Raw genomic sequence first — 18,411 nt, 5'->3', positions numbered from 1 at the left:
GGTTTTTTTGATCAGAAGTTTTTACTAGTTACGCATTCTTGATGGAAGTATCAAGCCCACATAGGTACTGCTGTGACCCGGGCTGTTCGTAAAGAAATCCAAGGAGCAGAGCAACATGCCGACAGGCAGTGGAGAATCTTATTACTGGAACATGGGCAAACACACAAAGACAAACCTGCTAAATAAAGGACCCCCTTTTACTGTAAAAGAGTAGCAAGCACAAAGTGGTCAAAACATTGACCTACTCTGCGATGTATTCTCAAGCCTTTTGATGAAGTACTGAACCAGGTGGAAGACTGACTTGAAAGTAAGATTGTAATCATGCTGTGTAATCAGACTCCCGTAACAGCCCTGGGTTTACCATCGCTACTACTGGCACAACTTTCAAACACCAGCTATCAGGTCGTAGCACACAACACAGTCGCTACATCTGCTGGAGGCATATTGGGTCCGATGGGTTAGAAGGAAAGTGTATTTGATCAAGAGTAGCTCCAAAGATTGTACCAGCAACCTGGGATTTTCCTCTCTACGGAAGCCCAAGCAGTCTTAGGTAATCACCTAACACAACACCCACCACACAGGGGTGGGGGGAGCGACAAAACAACCTCCCCCACCCCACAACACAGGCTTACTTCACACATATAGATACTAGCCCATTGCAAAGCCTTAGATTCAGGCTTCATTTTAGCTACTATAGCAGCTTTCACACTAACTTCTTCAAGTAAAACAACTGAAAGTGCAATACAGACTTCAGCATGTGTAACTGGCAGGGAAAGTTGGAGAACCAGTTCCCAACTGCTAGAAAAGATATTGCACCTTAAAGGTTTTTCTTTGTTGTTTTTAAATGGTTTAATTCTCCTCTCCCCCTCCCGAGTTTACTACCAGTTCATCACACCTTCAGTTCTGACACGTACCTGAACGCACGCATGTGCTCCTGGCACGACGGGGCAGGGGAAGCTGTCCTCTGCCCCACCCCACCGCAGCCTGAACATCTCCTTGATGCTGCTTATAAAGGGCTGTTCTGACAGCCGAGTGTCCATATCAAGAGTTACTGCTCATGCACAGACTCCGGGAGGCAGCTGGCTTGCAGAGCAGGAAAGCTTTCTGCCTCTGTTTTTAGCCCTGCTCCTGACAGAGGGAAATTTGTTAACAACCGCACTGTTTCCATTCAGCCCCTTCCATCGCTTTGGACTCTCCTGAATTATTTTAAGGGACACAGAAAATTCAGCGGGGCTAATAAAACAAACCCCAGCAAAACTGATACGATGTAAACCCAGCAATAAACGATCCTACCCCTAAGCCCGTGCCAAGTAAAATCAAGAAACACTTAAAAGGCCAGCACTTCAATGCGGTTACCAGCAGAGGGTAACAATTAGGCTTAAGGGTGACAAAGGCTGATGGCTGAATGATTATTATCCCCTGTGACCCCCCGCGCTCCCCCCCGCCCAGATTTCCACTTGTCACACAGCTCTCCTGCTGCGCACACCAGCAGGTTCCTGTGGATTAACAGTGAGGTTTAAAATCAACAAATGGCACAAGGCCTCCATTCAGCAGCCTTCACCCCAGTACAAAGGAGTAGAAAGGTGCAGGACAGCTTCACAATAGGCAAACAAATGAGCAAACCTCTGCTTTCCTTTTTATTTAAAAACACACACACACACATGCACATGCACGCTAGGGGTTGTCACTGCGAAGGCATCTGTAATAAAGCCAGCAACCCCAGTTTTCAACTTCCAGTCCAGCGTTCAACTCTCTTCTTCCTAATTCTTAAAACAAATACACCAAATAAGAACCACTTGTTAAAACAACAACAAAAGACACACAGAAACACCAAGAGTGGTGAAAAAGGAGAAGTGGAATACTCAATTTAGGAGACATCATTTTAGACACACAATTGTTCCTTTTTCCAAAAAGACACTACAGAATTTTTGCTGGGAAGCAAAACATGTTTTATATTGTGAAAAATCAAAAGCCATTAATTCCTTACGAAGTACCAAGCATGGTTTCTCCCACATGTTTGCAAGATTTTAACATCGCTTCCTATTGAAAATTCCAGGCGGACCAGAGGGGTAGAGACAGCACGCTTTCTCACAAGAAATACTGCATGTTGAATGGAATTTCGGTTTACCTTGGTATTTGAAGACTATCTATGAAATGTCTTTCCGCACACTGAAGAGTCCATAAAAAAACCTGGACATGACACCCTTTGTCTTCTTAAATACACCATTTTCGTAGTGCTTTCCATTCTGACTGTGGAAAAATCATATCTTTTTGCTCAATTCTAGATGAGGTTTGGAAACAAATACTGCAGACAGCGTGTTTGTTATGACGCAGATACCTGTACACTCCACGTGGGACTGAGATCACATACTCTTTCTTATATTCTCTGTGAAGCCATTTAGATACTTGGATCACTCTAAACTTGGAAAGCGGCTCTTGAGAAGTGAAGAACCAGTTTGCTCTCAGTAAGTTGCAGGCATGGGAATCTCCCAGATGAAATATGCATGGGACTGTGTGTATAATTTTATGTGTTTATACATATGCATTGTCCAATAAAAACAGTCCATTTATATACTAAACATCATGATGACTAAATAATAGCATATTTCACTAAGAGGTTGGCTTCATAACCAAAATAGTGCTTAATATCATTTTCACTGAAAAACAGAGGAGAGAAAATCCCTACTGCCTTTCTTCAGTTCTGCATTACGAAATTTTGTTAACATACAGCATATTACTGTATAGATACAACAGATTTTAAGAGAATAGTAAGGTCAGAAGTATTAGGACAAATGGTCCGTCACTGAAGAATTGCATGGAATTGGCAATTCTCACTTTCAGTTTTGAAAGATCGTTTTTCTTTCTAGCATCTAGGAATGGATTTACTGGAGACTGAACAGAGGGAACATAGGGGGAAGAGGAACGTGTTACCACGTATCGTGCTACAGTCATGGCTGTAGAGTCCCCAGCTGATATCGGGGCTCAATCTTCTCCTGGGATCCCTGATTTTTTCCTTTTGACTCCCAACATTTTATCCATCGGCTTTCAAAGCAAAGTATGATTTTTTTATGAATCGCAGAAAATCCTTCCTCCCATAGAAGAGGAGCATGTGTGTAAGAAAGAAATCCAGGCTTTTATAAACAGAAGGCTACAAGTTTGCACTCAGAACTTCCCAACTTGGCACAAGCCCAATCATATCATAGCTGTTATAGCACAAACTGTCAACAAAGTTGTAAAATAACTAAAAGCAGGGTTTCCCCCATCATATTTTAGAAAAGGCACAGAGACAAATAATCAGCAAGTCATAAACATACACTCAAAATAGCTGAAGTTTAGACTTTTTTGACTTCAAAAAAACATTTATACTGTGAAACAGGTAGACAAAAAAAGGGACTATGCCTACATATACACAGCCTAAAACCTATGTATTGGATAAGCCTTATTGGATTATAATAAGGACTATAAAACCTTATTGGATAAGCTGTTCAGAAATCAATCCATATACAATTATTATTATATTTGGGTAATAATAATAACAACAACCAATTACTTATCATCCATAGAGCCAGAACTAGTTATTTACCTTCTGTTCACATACACTTTTAGTTTGCTCTGCAAATTGTGTTATATGGAGCGCAAGATTTCTGTAGTCTGAGAAGTAACGGACAAAACAGGGTATTTTCTTCCCTCTTATTCTCTGTTACTGTATTCATCTTACAAACTGTTAAAATCTCTAATTCTGGTGTGGGATTTCACTAACACAGAGGTTTAAAGCAGCCAATGTACCAGCCTGCAAGAAAGTCAAAGGCCCCTTGTTCCTGCATCCCACAATTCTTGCAGTTGGACCCATACCCCCTTAAATTTGTCTTAGTGGTCTTTGTTAGATCACTCTCTGAAATGGTGCAACTTAAAACTTGCCAGAAAAGTAACCCCTTTCCCCCCAGCTTTATCATGGATTACTGAGCAGAGCTCTTCCCCCTTGGGAAGGGTTGGGTGAGCAAAGAGAGGAAGGAAACTTCCCTTCTTTGGCAGCAGCCAGCCACGAGCCCGGCTTCACCAGCCACCAAACTGCAGCCCGAGTCAACTGCAGTGAGACCATTTTGGAGTAGGCCACAGATAGACAAACTCTTCCCTTTTGATGTGCAATACTAATTAGTGTCACGCTTTCGTTCTCTAGCTGGATGTAGTTTAAAACAAGCAAGTCTGTCCACATTTACATGTTCTCTGAATACCTGAATGAATATAGTGTTGATAATGCTTGAAACCATGTAGATGAAATGCACATTTGTTATTAGTTCCACTGAAGAAGAGAAGATCTAATTATTAAATAGTTTAAATTATTTTTAATGGAAAATGAAAGCACAGTGAAAACATTAACGTTTGGGGGAAAACACATTTAAAGAAGGGCTGGGTGAGAAATAAGATTCAGGCTTCATCCACTTCTACTGAAGCAAATTTCAGAGGGATAACATGACCACCTGGGAAGATAAGCACCATGATGGTTAAATAGAAGGAAAATAATTTATGGAAAATAGTATAGTAGACTTCCAATTTGAAAAACTCATTAAAAACTATTTTAGCTCATGTTCTTGATTCAGTTGGTTGATTCTTAGACGACTTCAAGTGTGAGAGCAGTGACTACTACAGCAATGTGACAACAGCAAAATTGAAAGCAAATGTTAATTATTTTTTTCCCAGACCACTTGAGAATGGAAGTCAGGACCCAGTACAGCAGCCAAGAGGAGCATACAGCCCTACGATACAAGATTATTTTACTCATGTCTGAAGGGATGCTATGGAACAGAAAGAAAGCAAGTGATATGTTATGGGTTATAGAAGGACATTCCTTATTATCACTTAGCGAAGTATCTGTTCGTTCTGTGTAGGTAAATACATACCAACACATATCCCCCCTTTCCACCTTCTGCAGTAAAAAGCTACAATAAAAAAAAAAAAAAAAATTACTTACCAGAATGGTGACATATATAGCCAACTTCTAGCCCAACCATAATACCTAACATGTCACCTTCCAAGTTGTACGCCCTCTGGCAGCACAAAATTGGCAACAAAGGACAGCCAACCTGTTAGAGGAATATTGTAGGTAAGGCTGCACTCAGAAACAGTATTATGCCCAGGGGCACAGGCAACACTGAGTCTCACGCAAGCAGCCAACAGAATGCAGCCCTGTGGGGAACGATCTACTAAGGACAAAAGAGCAGAGAGGTTTGCTTGAATCCTGGGCAGATGGTCTGCAGGACTCCTGCAGAAGATCCTGCGTCAAGAAGAAATGCATATATATGTATTGAGTTTTATGAATCAGAAATGGAAAAAAGCAAAACAAAAAACCCTAAAGCCTTGAAGAAAAGGAAATTGGTATCTTGCAGCTGGAGAGCACTGTTCACAAACCAGCAAGCAAGTCTCTTACCGCACAGAGGGAACAGGTGATTGCAGGAAAAAATTATTTGGTAGGTCCCAAAACCTATTACGTCAACAAAAAAGAAGAGAATGCTAACCACCGGAGGTGGTTTACCAGTGCAGTCTGGTAACCCCCTTCAACATGCTAGTCTGTGTTTACGTGATGAAGTGAATAAACCCTGCTCATAACCCAAATATGTAAATCAGTTCAAGCCAATCCCCTACCACCACCACGGAAACATGAAAGGAGACAAGGAAAGCAGCTGTCCTGAAGTACAGCAAGCAACAGGCTAGCATCTACCTCAACAGGCTGATGCTATTTGTTGACTGTTGCTTCAGTGGGGCTGGCCAGCAGCATCTGCTCTTCTTTCAGGCGATCATCATTTCCCCACAGTCAAGCCGGGGCAGGATTGTGCCCTCAGAAACAAAGATGATACTTTGCCTTACCAAGTTAATTTTGGTCTTCATCTTCACTAGAGGTACTAGTGGAAGTCAAGAGCTTCAGAGAAGTACCAAAGCAAAACAGTCTTTTCCTTTTCCAAAAGGAGGTAATTCATCCAGAAATCATACCTAACTCCTCAGAGAAAAATCCTACCATGTGCCTGGAGAAATCTGGAAAACCTGCCAGTTTGTATGCCTCAGGTGTCGACCAGTCATTGTCAGTAAGACATCTCATCATCATCTTCAATGTTATTAATACCTTCCCTTCCAAGGTATCTGCAGTTTCATTCTAAAACCTACTATTTCCTAGATGTCTTTTTTTTAAGCTGATTAAAAATAAAATCTAGAATGGGAACACCATTTTCTCCCTTCAGTATCCCAATTATCAGAGAATGACAACTAAGTTAAGTTTTAAGACACCAGAGGGGGAAGGAAAAAATACACTTCGTGTAGCAGCCAGCAGTTGATGCAAAAGACACTTAACTTAGCTAAGCAAATACATTATTGAGGGTCAGTCCATCAAAACTGTCAGGAAGTTATTAGAAACTCAGACTACCTAACTATGGAAGGTTTTCCCCTGCAGAATACACTGAAAGCATTTTAAACACAGATAGGGTCAAAAGAATCCCCGAACATCTTACAGGAAGAACACTGTTTGTTTGGACAGCATAGCTTCTAGTCACATACCAGGTAACCCCTGATCAGGTAAGCCAACCAACAAGAGAGAAGGGTCCCTCTTCTTAAACGCTCTAGTCCATTTTCACATGTGTCTTGTCTATGTGGCATCCAGGAGTCACGTTATGCAAGTGATGCAGGAAGAGCTCTAATATTGTATCATTCTCAGAAACCCTTATCTTGCTATTCTCTTTCCCCCACTATCGCATTCCATGGATCACAGAGCCTATCAATAGTGGACTTAATCAGAAAGAAGAAATTTCTTCTAGTTCTCTTCTCTCATACTTGTAACACGCCACATGAAAAAAATAAGCAAGTTTGATGTGCGTATTAAAATGTGACTGTTGCACATTGCACAGCCTCATAAACAGCTGTCAGTTCATTTACAGGCAAAAAAGGTAGTTTCTTTGTTCTACAGATACAAAGTTCCAGTGTGAATGAAGAGATGAGAGAGAACCTGAAGAGGTAATCTCAGAAATATAACTTGGAAATAAGGGGTTAAACAGGATTTTATTTCCATTAATTTTACCAGTTTTATAGAGCTTTTTGGTCTTTTCCAAAAAACCCTACAAGGCTGGGCAGTCCAACCACGCTTTCATTTTCTACACCCACTCCTTCCTCTCCCTACCCATCCTTTCACTGACAAAGCTATATTTTAAAAAAAAAGGGGGGTGGGGGGGTGGGGTGAGGTGGTTAAAAAAAAAAAAAAGAGCCCTGGCATTTTTTACATGTCCTATTCTTTATAGTCACTTGGGACAGACTACCACATTAACGTGATGACTTACAAATTTTGTGCGATCCAGCATCCTGCCCTGCCAAACTAGTCCTTCCTAAAACTCTGGGAGGAACGCATCTCTTCAGCAGACTCAAGATGCAAACCTGGGCTGAGAAACAGCTTTGCACCCCAAAGAAAGAACTAAACCCGAAAAAACATAGGAGAGGGACAGGATTTAAAACCTGCCATTTCTTTCAACTTGACTGCTGCAGAAATGGGGAGCGGGGGGACTCCGTGCCCCAGAGGACAGCAGCCTGACCCAGACTGCCTGCTGCCGCCGAGGAAGCTCTCCCAAGCATACAGCTCGCTGGCAGAAACGAGGTCAGAGCACTGCCCGCAGCTTACAGCAGAGCTGAAAGCCTGAAACCAGCTTACAGAATAAAGAGAAAAGCTGCACTGAGAGCAGCTGCTACCTCTAGGCTAATCGAGCTAGGCACCCAAGGATGAGATTTCCTCACTTGAGACCAGGAAACATTTCTTCAGCGTTTTCTTAGGGGCACGTCTGTAACTGTGCTTCGAGGTAAAAGCCCTTTCTTCATAGAAAGGCTCATGAAAACCCGCAAATGTGTGAGGAAGGGTTGCAAGCAACACCCAAAACATCACTGAGGTTGCATAAAAAAACCCCAGAATGGTGAGGTTTGATTCCTGTGTTTCCCACACACCACCTCCCCCAAATACAAAGCTATATTGTTACAGACAACATTTATATCACAGTCCAGTGACACCTGTTAACTTACTCCCTAATACTCCACCATGGAGGTCTCTTAAATGATTGAAATGAGGCTTACCTATTATTTTATCAACAGCAGAATCACAGGAGAAGGAATTGAAGTTCACATGCAAAGTCTGTAATAATTTTGGTAAAGATGGTTTTCTCAGCTAGACTCCACTGTTTTGGTTAACCTAATTTTTCAGTACACGAGAGGGTTAGTGTGTTACATTTGGGGCTACCAGACATAGAAAATCACCTGCATTAGCGTCCTCTTTCTCTGCAGTCTGTGAAGACACAGAGTATCTGCGCAACAAACTTTAAATCCAGCCACCATGTGGAAAAATATCTTAGTCCAAGGAGCATAAAGAGAAAAATAATTTACAGAAAGAGAAGAATAATTTACAGACAGAAGCACCCAGGAGCAGAAGCAATTCAATGGACTTCACAATACAACAGTTTAAACCAACAGCACCAAACGACTTCTTTAATCTTTGAGGCAGAAAAGTCTTCAGCACCATCACCATAACCGTGTTTTTTTCCCCCGAGAGAAAGTATTCCCAACTGGGTTGGTGTTGGGAGCAGCAGCAAGAGGGCAGAGGAAGGTGGAGAACAAGTGAAAGATATGATGAAAACGTGACTCTCTGAGACCAGACGACTGATTACTCTTTAATATAAACAAAAAAACAGTGACTTTCATTAAAAGTTGGTAAAGGACTGCTAGGTAATAAAGCAACAATAAACCTCTCCTTTTTTTGTGAGGGTGAAGGAACACAATCTTCAAGAATTCTGTAGGCAGACACCCAAAACCCAAACACATAGCCAATTATTTAATTTTCTACCTAAAAACATACATGTGGAAGATACCCACGATAGGTACTTGGCAATCAGAGAGAAGTGCGAGGAGGACATGAAGAGAGAGGCTGTGCTCTTGCAGAGCTTGACTTATTGAGGGACAGCTCACCAAGACCAACAGTTGTTCTCCTCTCTCCCACAGCAAAAACACCAAGCTGTTTTGTCAACATGTAAACTTGCTTTTTAAGTAGTATCTTATTTACTTTGATTTGCTATTTCATTCTTTGTTGTCCATATCTGATTACAACAACTAAAACACCCTGTAAGATTTCAGCTGCATGCTCCAAAATCTATTCTCAATCCTACTACAGTAGGAGAGAAAGAGTAAGAGTAAGAGGAAAATACTGGAAAGGATCGTGAATACATACAAAATATGCTGACCTATATTCAGATAATACATTGTCTTAACAACAAAATCCCAATTCAAAATACAGAAAATAAAGCTAAATATATGTACATTGAACATCTTCAATTGCTAAAGAAAATATGGGCAGCCAAAAAAAAAAAAACATACAGTGGTAAATTTTATGCCAGGAAATATTAACAAACTTATTTTCCCTACCTCTGGGGAAAATAATATGTGTTAATTTAAAGGCCGTAAGAGAATACTGCTGCATTACAACTGGCCATGGGGTGTAATTTACAAGACCACTAAAATTTGGAATATATACTGCTCATACAGAACTAAAAAAAAAAACCCCAGAAAGCAAAAGAAAAAAACTACCACTCAGATTTATTAGTACTTTTCAGACTTCACAACTTTATCACTTAATTCATTGTACTATACTATTTATATTTTAAAATTTTTCTTGAAACAGGATTTGTGCATTTATATTCTAAAACATTTGTGTAGACAACTTTGTCTATGAATAACCATCAGATTAATGCATCATAAAGTAAAAGACTATAACATGATCAGGTATCCTTTGATAAACTCACTATTCTGTTTAACTTTCTGCTAAATTTCAAAGGTACAGATAAAATTATTTCTGGGATATTGATTTGGCTCTCAGAATAACAGTAAAAGAAAATCATCATTGAGTAATAAGGAGAGTGGTAAGGGGAGCAACAATAGTTATGATCACTAATCTCCTAAAACAAAACAGTTTTTATCAGCCTGCATTCCAGTAGTTTTACTATCAAGTTTATTAATTGACTCCTACACTAATATCTAAATGCCACGCAATTAATGGCACCGAACTATAAACAGCTTTGTCTTTGCTCTTGTAAAGTTATTTTATAAAGCAAATGCAATTCTATCTCTTCACTGATTTAATGCAGGCTTTGTGAGGTTAATATTCCCAAGCAATTGCAAAATAAAGAACTGCTTTAATTAACCTTCTGTGATTTAAATACTGAGAGAAATCAGAATTTAGAAACTTTACATACCACCATCATAACAACAACAACAGTAATACTTCATGGATCAAAGCCAAACCACCGATTTGAGAACTTTGAGAAATATATTTGAACACGTGTATCTTACTGTATTTCTAAACTCATTAAAAAGACTTCTCTCTAAGCATAACATACTAAATCCATGATAGATTTTACATAGTTTTTGTAGCTGAGATGAAAAATGTTCCTTTCAGGATTATTTACTCAAAAATACTGAAGTTTTTAGTTTGAAAATAGATTCAGCATCCCCACCTTTTGTACTAGAATGCTTTGCAGAGATTTTTGTTACAGACGTGGAACATTGCCCGCTGAATTTACAAACTGATTGCGTGTGAGTAACTGAGCACTTAAAAATAAAGGAGTGAAATAGGACTTCCCTTTTCCTCCCAGGCTAAATTTTCTCTTTCCAATTTAGCTGAAAGGAGGCTCTTATTGCCAGTTTCTTTATGATATTGTATGCTAACCTCATTTTAGTACATGAAAAAACTCATCAGGACTCAGGCCTTTCTGCATTGCTCATCTTACAAGCACAAGAGCTGTGATATGTCTACTCGGTTTAGAATAATACAAAACCAGAGGATAAAAATTAAAAACCAGCAGGGTACAGGTGGTCATGAAGATTCCTGCCAAACAGGTTTGCAGTGTGCTCTGACCCATCTCCTCTGACTATCCAGCCAGATATCATCAAACCCCCATATCAGCAGCAGATGCCTGAAGAGGTGCACTTGCTGCTTTCTTAGGAGAAGAAAGCTGACCTTCAAAATTCCTCCTTCAAGCTACAAATGGAAAAGCCTACTTTCGGCAGAAAACCATTAATAGAGGAACACAGCGAAAGAACATACAGACTGGGAAAACGTTTAACTACAGTGAGGGAACTTTAAACTGAAGGTTCCATACAATTGTTAAAGACAACACAGAGGCAAACAAATACTTTCACTGACAGCCCTTTGGAAGATTATAAAACAGAAGCATAAACAAGTTTGCTACATTTTATACATAAATAGTAGTACCACTTTACAAGATAAAATACCAGTAATATCACTTAACAAATCCAAATTACTACAAAGACAGATACGTGTAAGGGGTAATTATACGTGCTAACTTTAAAGGCTTCAGACCTAACAGACTGGAGTTGATTTTTATTTGGCTAAATCGATCACCATGTCTGTAAACGCTCACTTTAAAATAACAGGGCTGAGAAAGTCTTCTGAAAATCTGAATGCGGTTTTATGGGTTTGGTCAACATGCCTTCAGCAGAAATAAGCCTGCACTGCTGTGAGTGCTGCTCTGTGCTATGCCCTCAATTTTGTGTTCGTGCTCAGGTGTGAGTTCACAGACAATTATCCTTGCTTTTTCTGCCTGACTCTATTCCTGCTAGCTACTTGGCTCTGGAAGATCATTCTCCAAGTCTGACAAGCTAGCACCTACTACAATCTTATAAATACAGATATAAATCACTGAGGGGAAAAAGAGAAAGATCTGACATATTTCCGGGAATGATATAAGCAATGCTGAGCAAACAGAGCATCCCCCAAATGGACAATAATCAGCTATTCCCACTACTGGGAGAAGATGTAGCACAACAGGAGTCATGGTTTCACTGAACTCCTGAGCTGAGTAAGTAACCTCTGCTACAGAGATAAATAGCCATCTGCTTAACACTTACTTGCTATTACAGCAGCATCATGATTATGAAATAAGATTTCTGCTTTTATAAAGTCTAACTGGCAAAGACTTCCATCAGTTAAGTGTTCATTGAACCTACACAGGTTCAAACCTCATTTGCCCTTCCTGAAAACATCATCTGCTTACAAAAGGCTCAAAAAGGATAAATTAGTTTTATGCACAAGATCAGTACGGTTCTGAAGTATTTCAACTGTTTGGTTTTAAATCACTTCAGTGTTCAGCAAGATAAGGTGACAACTGCCTTTCAGAGGTGCTGGTCACTGGTAGCTTGTCTAGAAGCCAGGATTTAAGTTGTGGTGTGTGTTTGGAAGCCTGCTCCCTTCCCCTCCTCCTCCCAAGTCCAGCCAAGCTTTATTACAGATGCAAAAAGTCAAGGTTGCACTCTGCCTTTTGACATCTATCTGATCTGCCTGAAGTAGGTTGGCAACAGAGGGTTCAGTGTACCAGAACGGATGCCTTCATAAAAAGTTATGCTGTTGTTTTAACTTGTCTCTAATTTCAGGTCCAGGAGAAAGGAGGCTGGAAAAGCTGGCAGAGGTATGTATATCTGTATGAGATTTTTCACCTAGACTTTTTGTCCCTGGGCATTTCTCTGCTCACTACTTACGAGCAGCCCTGGTTTCTAAAAGCCAACCAACAAGCACCCATCAAAGCAAAAGTTTTCTCAGTGCCATGAATTTAGGGTTGAATGGTTTAAAGGAATCACTTCTCCCTTCTACCTCTTTACCCTGGAAAGAAAATGATTGCTTCTAAGCTAAAAACAAGGCCAGCATTTCAAGACAGTGTGAATGTACACTGGGCATTAGGCACCACTGTTGCTGACACGATGGAAGCCATGAAGGATTTATGGTAAATAACAAGTAGTGGTGTCAGCCACTGCTGCTGATGGCAGGCAACAATCTCTTCTGAACATTAGATTTGATTATGAGTTATCATATAACTGTAATAGCCAACTTCCACAAAGAATGCTTTCCTATATGCCTGGCAGCAAATGTCAGATTAACATACAAGCTGCTTCTTTCCCAGATTTTCTGTGGTTTGTAACACAACAAATATTAAGTGCAACCTCTCATCTAGTGGCAGATGATTACAGACACAAGAGTTAAAAGGACAGAAGGACAAACAATTTTTATTACAACTTTAAGCCACAGGCAGCTATACGCTACTTACAAGGCCCCATATATTCTAAAAGAAGTTTAAATTAAATTCTGCAGGAGTTAAGACTAAACTATGGAACAGTCGACTGCTAATTCTGTGCCAATTTCTAGTAACTTAAGAGTGAAGATTTTATAAAAAAGAATAATTGGATTGAGGTATAGAACTTAAATTTGAACCCATTGAGGATTGTCTGTGTTAGTTACTAATGAATCTGGTATTTGCATGTAACACAACTATTCCTAACTTACAACAACAGTATTTTTGTACAGTGTTACACCTCAAAACAGCTTGACAATGTTAATTAACATGCTGCTTATTACACTCTTAAAAGAACTCTAGCAGCTCACATCAAATCTAAAAATAATACTTCATCCTCATTGTACCAAAATCACTTTAATAATTTGATGCATTTTGCCACAATACAATGTGTTCTGTTTTCATGATATTAATCTGTTTTCATGTCCAAGCTGTATGACTGAGTTTCACATTTTGTTCACATTTTCAAAGACTGTTTCAAATCGGGTAATGTTTTATCTGTCCTACCTTGCACTGACTCAACACTAGAAACAGATGTCTGCTCAAGAACATTCTCATCATCATCTCATACTTGCGACTGAGACTAGTTCAAACCATTGCCACCAGTTCGGGAACAGACCTGGAATTTATGGCCTCCATTGATCCCAGTGCGGGGAAATGAAAAGAAGCCGCAGCCCCTTGCGGGAGTGTAAGTGGCACCCAGCCCTCTGCCCAGAGAGGCCAACCATGGCACCATCAGAGATGCCCCCACCTCGTCACGCGTGCTGCCTTCCTGCTTTGGATGCCTTTCTATCCAGGACTACTGAAACAGTTCACAAATTCTTACTGGCCTGAACTGCATTCATTCCCCTGGCTCACTCTCAGGAAGGAAAAAAAAAAAAAAACACCCAACAAACCATAAAACCAAAAACCCCACACTAGTTATTCTACTCTTTATTTGTCCTACAACAATTTGGGTTGAAAAAAATCTCATCATGATCAGTAGGTCTTATCAGTAGGTAAGGGGCGGGGGGGACATGACAAGGTTTTGGCCAGCTTTTAGAACATTTTTATAAAACCTGACAGTGAGGGAGTCTTGTTTGTTTCCTTCTTTATAAAACATTATCTGGTTTTAAATAAAAACAGACTAAAAACTGAGCCTGAATGACTTGACTGTTCCTTTAAGGCATTTAAACGAAATGATGGTAACCACACAGGAACGGTGTAAAAACACACACAGAGAGCCTCTTTGTGCACACTGTTAACCGGGACCAATGCCCCAGAAAAGTGCACACGCATGCCCCACATCAAGGACCTGTCATACTTTTCGCTCCCCTTTTAATCTCATGCCTGCACATGAGAAAAGGGATCAGCACAATCCCACTCTATTCTGGAAACCTGCAAACAGAAAGCTTTCAGGAATACTTAAAAGATGACTTCAGGATAACAGTAGCAGGTGTAGAATAAAATAACTGGTTTTGTTTAACTAAGAATAAGATCATAATTATTTTGCAGATCCATTTAATCTGTCAAAAAGTGATATGGTCCCAGCTCATAAAGTAACACATTAAACCTCAAAGGCACGATCCTCTCTCAATATATATGAACACATGCTACATAAAACAAGAAAATATATAAACATGGCTGTTTAAAAGCCAGTTGGAAGGCATAATAACCCAAAATATACATCACACTATCTTAACAAAATAATGTTTAATGATGACAGTTTAAGTTTGCAATTACATGACATTCTTGAGCAAAATATCACTACTACTTACGGCAAAAGATTTAAAACTGCAAAAACAACTGAAGCATTTATTCATTTATATGCCATTTCAAGATGAAAAACCCTGCCAAGGGCAACAGTGTAGTAGTATAGCACATCTTTCTCTTTTTTTTTTAAGGAGCAGTAAAGGTAAAAAGAAGTTTAAAAAAACCCCAAGACAATATCTACATCTACTGGCAATATCTAATGATCAATGAATCTGCTACTGCAATAAATTTGCTTAAAACAAAGCTCTTCCTTTAATGGTTTTTACACAGCAGGCTCCTGATACGAAGAGGGGTTGACTGATGCTGGCTCACAATATGGCTCTATAGTAAACTATGCCAGCATTACTATCAAATCACCTCTTACGAAACTCCCTTTCTGCCCACCATGCAATCAATTTAACAAAGATCTAAACAACTTACAGTTCAAACATTCAAATAAATCCCACTCTCCTCCTTCCCCCCTACACTTATTAGAAGAATGGAAAGTCGCAAGTCACTGGAACAGTCCCAGAAATAATTTTATCTGTTTACTTGTATTGACAAGATTGCATATTGAATTCACGTGAGTCAAGGAAAAGGAACAATGGCTTCACACTTCCACAATAAGTGAGAAATGAAGACGAGTACCAATTCCAAGGCAGAACACTAAGAATTACACCTGACTGCAGAAGTTCACTCACATTATGTCTAAAAGAGCAAAAATAAAACATTATCCGTATGAAATTTCGTATCAGTTCTCTCCATAACAGAATACCCAGTACATCACACTACAGGGTTTTACATAAAAGGAAACCAGTGGCAAGAAAAAGTCCATCATCCATCCAGAACAAACACTACTTTCAGCTTGATAATCTCCAAAACAAGTAGACTGACATAAATCTACAAGGGAAATAAAGAAAATACAGTAGGGAAAAGAAGGCAAGTTACTGAGAAGATCCCTTTCTCCAATCTGGCATCTCTCTTCTCCATCCTGAAGTAAAACCAGTTCAACCACACTCGCATCACAAAGGCGGCAATCAGGGAGACGGCTCATTTACCCTAAAACAGAACATGAAACTTCTTCCCCTCACAGGTGCTCCCCTGCTACAAGAAAGTTCAGCTTCCAGGCCATCAGGCACAGAATAGCCTGTAAACTCTTTGGGGCAAAGACCACCTTTTTGTTATGTACTTGGAGAATGACCAGAATAATAACGTCCTGATCCACAGCTGGGGCTACCACGAACTACTTCAGTATTCTTAGAGTGATTTTCTCTTGCTTCATGACCCAACCATGCTCTCCAGGAAAAATACTTGTAGTCTAAAGTTCTCCCATAATTCTGACTAGCCAGCATGAGGCAAAAACATCTTCAGAGGCCAGCTTCTCTTCTTGAGGCCGACATCCTGAAACAACTGACTTTATACATTCCTCAAAGTTGTGACCACTCAAAAATTGGACTTTGCACCAATGTTAAGTGCAAAAAGCAACAAAATCAATATAAAAAGACAAGAAAAAGGTTGATGAAGAATACAGAAAACATGGAGGAAATTCATTTGCAAGCTGGAAAGAAAGAACAAAACTAAGGATGACAGACAGAAAGGATGATGGATTGTATGACTGAGACTAACTCAGTTTTCTAATTGACAGGATTATATAAATAGGATGTACTGGTATTTTTAAGAGTAGAAATAAGAAAGATACACCAATTGCTGCAACAGGTATTATATGATTTTGTAGTTTATTTTTAAATTCTATTTAAAATATGTAAAGCCAATATTAAATCATGGCAACACAGAATCACATAGGTTTGAAGACACCTTCAGAGAGAGGTCATGTAGTCAAACCTCCAGTTCAAAGCAAGTCTAACAAGAACAGGGTGTATGGGGGCCTTGCCTAGTTGAATTTTTAGCATCTCCAAGGATGGAGATTCCAGTCTCTGGACTCCTTCCTGTATTTAAAAACCTTCATGGTAATTTGGGGTTTTTCTCTTTTACTAAGTTGCAACTTCCCTTGTCCCAGTCTGCCCCCACTACCTCCTGCCCTTCCATTGTGCACCCCTGAGATGAGACGGCTCTGCTCTCTCCCACATCCTCCCATTTGGTAGCCATGAACAGCAGCAAGATCTCCCTTGGGCCTTCCCTTCGTAAGGCTGCCTGATATATCAAACTCAGTGAACTCTGCCCTTAAAACTCTTAAAATTATATTAATACCTACTCCTATTTCTCTTGCTAAAATTTTAATCAAGTAAACTCTAATTTTTAAATTATTTTCAAAAGATAATCAGTCTTATACAAGCAGAGACATGTATGCTTAAACAAACACAGTTTTTAAAATTTTTGTCTCAGCAGAATTTGATGTACACTCCCAAGTTTTTTGTTATCCTAGTATTAATTTTCATATTGTGCACTGGTTACCACTTGATGGTAGCTCTACTATGCATCATCATCAGAGAAAGAACACTATTGCTGAAGTGTCAAAAGTATAGGCTTCAACTTCTCGCGTTAGGAATTTGTATTCTAGATTAGCAGTTCCCAAAGAATGGGAAAGAACACAGTGGTGAGGTTTTACAGAGAAACATTAGAAAGGAAGTGTTCACCTGATGCCCCTTCTTGAGACAGGGGGAAAAGCAGCCATGGAACCAATCTGGAGACAGGGAAAAGGAGCAAGCCCCGAGGTGTTAAGGACTACTTATTATTTATATAAAAGATTCCCATCTACACACAAATACTCCAGGAAAAGCCTGTATAATTCAGAACCTGGCATCAGAGTTCAAAACTTAAGAGGCTGACCACTACTGAAGAACAGGCTGACCAACCAGCCATTCACAAACTATGAAGAATTTCAGATGCCAACCACAAGGCTGTGTTGGTGAGGACCTAATGTATCATCTGAATTTGCAGATTTGGGCAAAAATGCCTATTGACCTTGAGATGCCTGTATCACCCTTGGAGCCTGGATTTAGACACTCCTTCAATGTACCCTCAAATCCTCAAAGAAGAAATCTGGCTACATCAAGGCTGGTATCTTCTACTTGTGAATCTATCCCTGCTTCTCTCTTCATCTCAGTTCTCTGAAGTCCGTAATACATGGATGGCTTTACTCTTATTTTGCCTTTATCCTCTTCTATGATACCCCTTTCACTTCATTGCACAAACCTTCACTTTGCTGGCTACGATAGCAAATGATTTAAATGGAACATGTATCAACAGGTAAATCAGTATCTTGTTATTTTGTAAGTCCTGTATAGTTGGTATGCTTTGTATATTTTTTGAAACTAAAATATTCAATCCATTCAACTAACAGTACTTAAAATATGATGAGGTGTCCAAGGCAGCAAAAGAAAAAAAAAATTCACAAACTGTGATACATAGACATTAGAGCAGCTGTGTTTCTTCTATCTCATAGGCTGTATTACTAGGACTTTATCTGCTAAGACTTTACCAAGACGCTTATGAACAGCATTTTCAAGTCATAGAGAAATCAAGCATTTAATGCTAAAGTAAAACAGGAGAAAATTAAAGACACAACTGCAAT

At 39.5% G+C, this 18,411-nt stretch overlaps 1 protein-coding gene across 2 annotated transcripts in view; it reads right to left on the bottom strand.

Annotated features, from left to right (window-relative positions):
• ARID1B (AT-rich interaction domain 1B) overlaps window positions 1-18,411 on the bottom strand; it is a 338,897-nt gene that overhangs the window by 236,611 nt on the left and 83,875 nt on the right. The gene's annotated exons all lie outside the window — the stretch shown is intronic.

This window comes from Gavia stellata, chromosome 2, assembly GCF_030936135.1.
Source record: "Gavia stellata isolate bGavSte3 chromosome 2, bGavSte3.hap2, whole genome shotgun sequence".
Taxonomy (NCBI): Eukaryota; Metazoa; Chordata; class Aves; order Gaviiformes; family Gaviidae; genus Gavia; species Gavia stellata.
This window is presented reverse-complemented; position numbering and strand designations above follow the sequence as displayed.